Genomic DNA, 9,786 nt, shown 5'->3' on the forward strand with positions numbered 1-9,786 from the left:
AAACTCATGGTGTTCTTTACTATTCGTAAATCATATTTCCCCTGTAAAAAAGAAATGACTCTCATAGCATTACTGAGAGACAGACGAACGAAATAATGTGTAGACTTGGTTCGAATATATTTTGATAGATTTTAAAATATTCTACAGTCGAGCCGCACTTTTGCAATCTCAGTTGGTCAATATAAATATTTGCCCAATAAAGACCTAAATTACATTTTGAATTTTGTCATTTTACATTACATGATACCAAATATGAAAGTACACAAGCGCAAGTTATTTTAATTGACCAAAGAAATTGTACAAGCTGTCTCAGTAATTTTAAAGATGTAACGTGATGAAAGAATACAATAAGAATATATAAATTAACAACATAAATTACATGAAATATTTGTTTACTTTTTTCTATTACATAAATTGAGATCATTATGAATATTCTCTGAAATGCAGAACCTGATTTTTCAAGCAGATAAAGATAATTTTTATTTCAGACGGACAGACATCGTTTTGATTTGCATTTTAGTTTAAAAACAAAAATCAACAGAATGTGAATAAAATATTTTCGCCGATTTTTTTTGATTGACAAATGTCATTTTTTTTTTTGATTTGAACTTAACACTTTTTAACACAGGGTGACATGACGACATTATACTGTCCAGTAAAATTTAGGAATACAGGGATAGGTACATATTGTATAAAAGCCACAATCTCCTATCACACTCAATAATGCTAATATATTCAAGAACTACTAACAAAATTTCAAATTATTTTTTATCATTTATCTATCCCTGTACCTCTTAGCTAAACGTGGTGTACGTGAGCTGCTTCAATCGACTTTATTTGCTGTATAATCACTGCAAGACTTCTGTCATGTGTAAATATGCATGTATGGAGTGATTCTGACTGCAGAAACTGTCCATGTTTAATCAGCTAACAGTATAATATAGCTGGCAGCCAGCCAAAGGTCAACAACTACAAAAATACGAGGAGCGAATTCAATAGTAGCTTAAACATTTTTAAAGTGATATGTGTAATACTCTATTCATAAACATCAGTCTTAAAGATTTTTAAATTTATTATTTGTACAAATTAACTACAATTAAGTTTTAAAAAGTATATAAAATTCATTTCCCAGTTTTCAAAAAAAAGTAAAGATTTTACTATTCGCGAGGCCATTACTATATGTAATTAACTTTAAATCGAATAGCAATCCTTTTATTTTGCTTATTTCTAATTTTCTTGTATATTTATAGTTTAATTATATTTATATTATGTAACACAAAAACATTTGTTTGTCCAAGCTTTCTTTTAACTGTGAAATAAAAAGCTAACCCTCTATAATATGCTAACAAGTTTTTAAGGACTAAAACATCTGACCCAACATTTGGACATTATTTTACGATAGTTAAAATAAATGAATGTTTGCTTAAAGTTAAAAAATATTTTTAAAATTTATTAATCATATAGGCATTGGTTTATAAGAATATGGTATTTAAAACAATTTAATAGTTATAAGTGTCTTATTTACCCCTGTTACTAGTATAGTATAATATACTTTCTCGTATTCATTCGAATCCGGTGGATAGGAACCGGTTCTCATCCATACGAAAAAACTATGTCTAGCACCGAATTATATCCAGATTTATACGAATATAAAAATGTACAATCATAAGATTAAAACCAGTTTTTTTAGCCGGTGCCTTCGGCACCTCGGGGCTAAAATAACTAGTTTTAATCTCATAATTGTACATTCTATATCCGCGGAAAGCCGTTTATGATACGATGCGAGAAATAACTATTAGGATTTTCCATTAGTTTTATTTCACTGATCTCTCTGACCACATCGCTGAGGTCATTTCTATTAACAAAAAACTTGCAAAGAGATTAAAGTGATTACCTGCTAAAATAGTTTTTATATTAGAAAAGAACTTACAGTTACATTGTGAGGTTTAATTAGTAACAAAAATAGTTGTGTCTTTTAAACAAAGTTACATATTAAACTGCACACGTAAATTCACCTTAGATTTATCTGAACGACACAAATGTAGAATGAATATTGGTAAATTGTTTTTGGATTGATTTTGTGAATTTTGGAATATAAATAACTTTAAAAATTAAAGACAGCTTACAGTTATGTGAAATATACCCATGAATTTGCTTTTACAGCCAACAATTAAAGTTGTCCTGACTTAAATTAGCTTATTTATCTGCGCTACTTTGGTATGACTGTCCTTGTTATGTTAAAATTATTAATAACATTAACAGAGAGAGGTTACAATGGGCTATTTATAACACTAAGTCTCCAAAGTTTTATGATAACTTTTTCTCATTCGTTGAGTGTTCAAACGTTACCACCACTAATTTTAATCTATAGAAGGGGTAATTTTGTGTATCATCAATGGGGATAAATATTAATTTATCGGTCATTGTCTTATTCCTTTACACCCCTGATAATCTAGCAACTAAAAAACTTTTAAAAACTACTAATATTGAGAATACACATGTATATTAAATATATTATGCATATTTAGGATTACATCAACAGTATTTTTCTGATCAACCAACAAAATTGTAGAGAAGATTCTCTACCTAAATTGTTATCAAACATACAAGTACACGCTTTTCCTCAACAGTTTAGCGGATTTAAAACCAACACGCATCAAGCGGTCAATGGATCCTATAAATATACACATTTGCTGAATCAAAACTGGTTTTACCTAAATTGTATCTGCTCCTTCTTCGTGTCTATAGTATTTCAAAGATTTTTGATAAAAATATGTGATTATTTGACTTTAAAATAACCTTTAATCAAAAATCATCTTATAGTTTAAAGATTGTAAAAATTTTGTCATATTTGTTGAGGCTTTAAAAAAATATTTTTATAGACAATTCAACACTGCATATTTAGGATGTATAACAGTGGTTATTTTATGCATTATTAGTGATATAAAAAGTCATGTAAAAAGCACTAATCCTAATTGATTAGATACTTAGCCGTTTATTACACAAAAGTCTATCTTTTCTGTTCTAAACCATTTTAAATTTTATATGGATAAAATTTTGATATAATGAAACAGTAAGTGGGATAATATATGACACGAAAGGTTCATTTAAAAACATTATTTTAAAAGATATACTTGAATACACTTCATTTACCATTTTATTACTTAATAGTTACTAGGTAAAGTAAATGTTTTTTAATTTTAATTGCATTAAAGTTGACAAAAATTTGATAATGATCATCTGATATGTTTTGTATGTAAACAGTATGTATTTTATCTGTAGCTTAAGATTTCGATAGCTGATTTAGTTCTACACTCTAGGAAAGTTTCACGTACATAGGATCCAGGATGGGTTCAGGTTATTTGATTTTTAGATTTAAGTCTTAAGTCTGTTATGCCTTACGCCAGAAAACAGACCAACTAGATGCTAGGGGCACAATCGCTATTTTTTTATATAGAGATATATATAGTATATTTTAATTTAACATCAAATTAATGTCTGGTGTATTAAAGATTATTTAGCAATTGAAAACAATTTTTGGATCATATGAAGAAAATGAAGTCATTCCTTAAAAGGACAGAAATTTCATTGCAAAAAGGACAGAAATCATCTTCCTTTTTCTCAGATAAGTGAAATATGGACAAAAATCACTCTCCTTTTTCTCACATATCTGAAAAAGAGAATAAAAATCACCTTCCTAAATCTCACTTAATCTTCCTAATCCTAAGAAAATTAACCTAGTTCCTCCAAAATTCTACCTTTTCCTTACACATTCTCACTTATTCTCAGATAACCTACCTTATTCTAAGAAATTCTTCCTAAATCTAAGAAAATTTACCTTACTCCACCAAATTCTTCCTTGGTTTCCCAAATTCTTCCTTATTCTAGGAAATTCTACCTTATTCTAAGAAATTCTTCCTTATTCCAAGAAAATCTACCTTATTCCCCCAAATTCTTCCTTATTCTTGGAAATCCTATGTTATTCTAAAAAATTCTTCCTTATTCTAAGAAAAACTTCCTAATTCTCCCAAATTCTTCCTTATTCTAAGAAAATCTACCTTATTCTAACAAATTCTTCCTTATTCTAAGAAAATCTACCTTATTCTAAGAAATTCTACCTTATTCTTCCTAATTCTTTCTTATTCTCTTAAATTCTACCTTTTTCTAAGAAAATCTTCCTTATTCTAAGAAAGTATACCTTATTCTAAGAAATTCTTCCTTATTCTAAGAAATTCTTCCTTATTCTAAGAAATTCTACCTTATTCTAAGAAAATCTACCTTATTCTAAGAAATTCTTCCTTATTCTAAGAAAATCTACCTTATTCTAAGAAATTCTTCCTTATTCTAAGAAATTCTTCCTTATTCTAAGAAATTCTACCTTATTCTAAGAAAATCTACCTTATTCTAAGAAATTCTTCCTTATTCTAAGAAAATCTTCCTTATTCTAAGAAATTCTTCCTTATTCTAAGAAATTCTTCCTTATTCTAAGAAAATCTACCTTATTCTAAGAAATTCTTCCTTATTTTAAGAAATTCTACCTTATTCTAAGAAAATCTACCTTATTCTAAGAAATTCTTCCTTATTCTTAGAAAATCTACCTTATTCTAAGAAATTCTTCCTTATTCTAAGAAAATCTACCTAATTCTCCCAAATTCTTTCAATATATAGGGGTCCCAAACTCAAAAACAAAGTTTCAGCGCGATCCGACCACCCGTTCTCAAGATACAGTGACCTGGTGTCCTTGGCACTGACGTTGAGATTTGGGAAATGGTTCGAATCCTTAATAAAATATTTTGGCACTTAGTCAAAATTTTGAAGAAAAAATACCCAGGTGGACAAATAATTTTGATCAAATATTTGAAAATTATTTTAAGTGTCAAAATATTTTTGGACTTTAACCAAATTTACTAAGGATTCGAACCATTTCCCAAATCTTACTGTAGGTACCAAGGACACCAGGTCACTGTATCTCAAGAACAGGTGGTCGGATCGCGCTGAAACTTTGTTTTTGACTTTGGGACCCCTATATATTGCAAGAATTTGGGAGAATTAGGTAGATTTTCTTAGAATAAGGAAGAATTTCTTAGAATAAGGTAGATTTTCTAAGAATAAGGAAGAATTTCTTAGAATAAGGTAGATTTTCTTAGAATAAGGTAGAATTTCTTAAAATAAGGAAGAATTTCTTAGAATAAGGTAGATTTTCTTAGAATAAGGAAGAATTTCTTAGAATAAGGAAGAATTTCTTAGAATAAGGAAGATTTTCTTAGAATAAGGAAGAATTTCTTAGAATAAGGTAGATTTTCTTAGAATAAGAAAGAATTTCTTAGAATAAGGTAGATTTTCTTAGAATAAGGTAGAATTTCTTAGAATAAGGAAGAATTTCTTAGAATAAGGAAGAATTTCTTAGAATAAGGTAGATTTTCTTAGAATAAGGAAGAATTTGGGGGAATAAGGAAGATTTTCTTAGAATAAGGAAGAATTTGGGAGAATTAGGTAGATTTTCTTAGAATAAGGAAGAATTTGGGAGAATTAGGTAGATTTTCCTAGAATAAGAAAGAATTTCTTAGAATAAGGTAGATTTTTTTAGAATAAGGTAGAATTTCTTAGAATAAGGAAGAATTTCTTAGAATAAGGTAGAATTTCTTAGAATAAGAAAGAATTTCTTAGAATAAGGTAGATTTTCTTAGAATAAGGAAGAATTTAGGAGAATTAGGTAGATTTTCCTAGAATAAGGAAGAATTTTTTAGAATAAGGTAGATTTTCTTAGAATAAGGTAGAATTTCTTAGAATAAGGAAGAATTTCTTAGAATAAGGTAGATTTTCTTAGAATAAGGTAGAATTTCTTAGAACAAGGTAGATTTTCTTAGAATAAGGTAGAATTTCTTAGAATAAGGAAGAATTTCTTAGAAGAAGGTAGATTTTCTTAGAACAAGGAAGAATTTCTTAGAATAAGGAAGAATATGGGAGAATAAGGTAGATTTTCTTAGAATAAGGAAGAATTTTTTAGAATAAAGTAGATTTTCTTGGAATAAGGTAGAATTTCTTAGAACAAGGAAGAATTTGAGGGAATAAGGTAGATTTTCTTAGAATAAGAAAGAATTTGGGGGAATAAGGTAGGTTTTCTTGGAATAAGTAAGAATTTCTTAAAATAAGGTAAGTTATCTGAGAATAAGGGAGAATTTGTGTAATTAAGGTAGAATTTCTGAGAATAAGGAAGAATTTGGTAAAATAAGGTAGATTGATTGAACATGGTTGTAATAGTGAGGAAAAGGAAGAATTTCTAAGAACTAGGAAGAATTTGTAAGATGGTGGACAGAGGTCACCTTCCTTTAGTGAGAATTTGTAAGATAGTGGACAGAAATCACCTTCCTTACTGAGAATTTGTAAGAAAAAGGAAAGGAAATAGCCTTCCTATACCCAAGGAAGGGAATTTCTGTCCTTTTTTGGAATGACTTCATTTCCTTCATATGATCCCAATTTTTATTTAATTTTGTATCTTATTTAAGACATGGCAAAACCTTTTTTTAAATGTGATCATAATCTACATAGGTCAAAGATTTTGGTCGTTGTGAATCTATAATTGTAATTTAAAAAAACAAGACTTTTTCTGATGTTTGATTTTAATAGTAAAGCTTTTCTTTATTAAGGGTTGGTCTGTCTGTCCGCAACGGATAGCTCTTATCATTAATTTAGGCCTTTTATAATTATCCTATTGATTTCATACTTGGTTGGTTATTCCTTTAGTAGTAAGGTACGATTTAGAAAGCATAGCAATTCGACAAAAAGTTTTAAACCTTTTTGTAATAAATACTACAACAAGGTACAACGTTATAAATGAGGCACATATATAATAAAGTCCTAAAAATGTAGGAATGTCCTTAAACAGTATGTTGTATTTTGCAACAAATTTACTTAATAGTAAAACTATTTAATGAATAATGAACTATTCAGTTTTTAACTAATTAGACTATACTTATTAATAACTTTCCTTTGATATAATCAATTAAATGCCTAATTTCTTCAACAATCTAATGTTTATGTGTTTGATAACTTATACTATTGTGTCTTTCATACAAAATTCGAGTGTTAAATTGCTTATTGTTTAAAAACTGTTTAAATACAAGTTAATGTTTAAGGACATAATTACATTTTTAGGACTTGATAAAGAGATGCATCGCTTATAACATTGTACTTTGTTGTCCTAGGAATCAGTATCCCAAAATTCAGTTCAATTGGATAATTTTATCACATAAAAATATGTTGTTTTAAATTTTTTAAAAATGAACAGTTTAAATTGGGCGTTCGGAAATTCTGGTAACGATTTTAGAGTAACTACACTTTCTAAGTCGTACCTAAATACTACAGGAATAACCTTGCAAAGTTTGAAATCGATAGGAAAATTCTAAATTAACGGAAAAAAGCTAACCGTTCCACTAAAAAAGCTAACATTTCCACCTTCAAATCTAACTTTTACTGACGGACAGACAGACGTACCGACCCTAATTATAGAAAAGCTTCGCTTTTAATAACAGTAAATATGTTGTAAATCAATACTGTCAGTATTTTTAAAAGCGAAGCTTTTCTATAATTAGGGTCGGTCCGTCCGTACGTCCTTCACAAACGGATAGCTTTTTTCGTTAATTTAGGCATGTTAGATATGTCATGTCGATTTCAAACTTTGCATGGTGATTCCTTTAGTAATTAGGTACGATTTAGAAAGCATAGCAACTCTATAATCATTACAAGAATGTCCGTACATCCATTTTAAACATATTGATTTTTTTACTTTTTCAACAACAAAGTTTTATGTGATCTAATCATCCGATTGATCTGATTTTTGGTATGCTGATTCCTGGGACAACAAAGTATAATGTTAAAAGCGAAGCAACTCTATAATAAAGTCCTAAAAATGTAAGCATGTCCATAAACATTATCCTGAATCAAGCAGTTTTCAACAAATTTACTTACAATTTTGCTTCGACTCTTATACATTTATATTCTGATTATTCAGTTCTGACACTATATAAGTGTTAATGTCCGTTTGTCCTACCGTTTCAGTGCTTCGCTTTTATGGATGTTGTCATAATTGTTTAGTTAAATAATATGTTGATTTTTCATTACTGTTTTTACTTTCTAAGTTTAAGATAAGATAATATACATTTTACATCAAAGGCTATTTTAAAGTCAAATTAGCACACATTTTTAGTCTAATTCTTAAAAATTCTATAATCCGGAAGAAGGAGCAGATACAATTTAGCTAAAACCAGTTTTGATTTTGCAAATATGTCTATTTATAGGATCCATTGACCGCTTGTTGCGTGTTGGTCAAAAATCCGCTAAACTGTTGAGGAAAAGTGTGAGTAAGAAAAGGGATAAGTTTAAAACTTTTAGGAATGTGTTTCTGCACATTCTTTACCTAATTAAACAACCTGATAAAACCAGTACAATTAAGATCAAAGAAGTTCAGATTAATTTCTACTTTTAAATTCAGGAAACTTTAGGGAGCTTTAGGTTAAGAGTTAAAGAGCAGATTTGCAGTTGTAATAACAAAGAAAAGAAAGCGATATAATATATTAAGAATATTAACGTGCATAATGACGTCTAAACTTTACTGACAAAGACAAATAATCAATCGTCATAAACGAGCTTGCACAAAAACAAGAACCCTTACGTGCATATGAGGGATAAATGGGTTGTAAAATAGTTAGTAACTTATGTTTTATAAATACCTTTAAAATATAGCGCTTTTCTTTGTTTCACATCAGGTTTAAAAGGATTAAGAAATTAAATAAATATAAAAATTAAAGGACTTTTATTAGTTAGTTCGTTAATTTCCTTTAGCATGAAATCATTTATTGGTAATTAATATTATTCATTTATCGTACACTATAAAGAGTCATTTTGATGTAGCGTTGGGATCAGCTTTATAGATAACTTTTTGCGTGGAAAAAAATATTAAAAATACAATTTTTCTTTCAGTCCTTACTCTTTGACAAGCAAAAGTAATCAGTGTAAAATAAACTTAAACATCTCAAAAATTTCCTTAAAAAAATAAATTACATTGTTTTCTGTCTGAGTTGCATTATTAGGATTTATTACCTTACATAATCCTATCATATAAAGTAGTAAGGTTTTTTTTGTCTGTAGCGAGATATCTCGCTAACCACTGAACCAATTTAGTTCTCCACTTTATGCAGGCTTCATATAGGTCAAAAGAAAGTTTTAGTCTATTTTATTTTTAGATTCAAGTCTTGGAATAGTTTTAAGCTTTTTTTGTCTGCTCATCCATTCCCCTTCTAAAAAAGAGCCCCTAAATGCTAGGGTCACAGCCATTAGTTTAAAATAAACTCCTTAAGGCTTATTAAGATGATATATAATAATTAAAAATTTCCATGTTAAATTAAAAAACAAAATGTTATATGAACTTAGAAATTATATCAAAAACAATCTAACGATATAATAGTGTGTACTGTGGTCTGTTGAATGGATTGTGTACGAATCTTGAAATATCTAAAATTTTATATTGATTTAAATATTAGTTACTATAAAGAAAACACATGTTGGTTTGACCTTCGCATAGTGTTTGATATCCAAACTTGTGTTTCATAATCAAGTAGGATTTTGTTAAATAGTGATTTGACTTGATTTTAACAAAGCAATCAAACTTCATATAATTCGGCAAAATTACTCTAAAAATTAAAGAAAAAATCTTTCAAAATCATAATTAACACTATTTTGATTTTGTGATTCTTATAATGTTAAACCATGTATGTCTCCTTTAAGACT

Source organism: Acartia tonsa, chromosome 1 (assembly GCF_053477335.1).
Source record: "Acartia tonsa isolate MP-2025a chromosome 1, ASM5347733v1, whole genome shotgun sequence".
In the NCBI taxonomy this organism is placed as follows: domain Eukaryota; kingdom Metazoa; phylum Arthropoda; class Copepoda; order Calanoida; family Acartiidae; genus Acartia; species Acartia tonsa.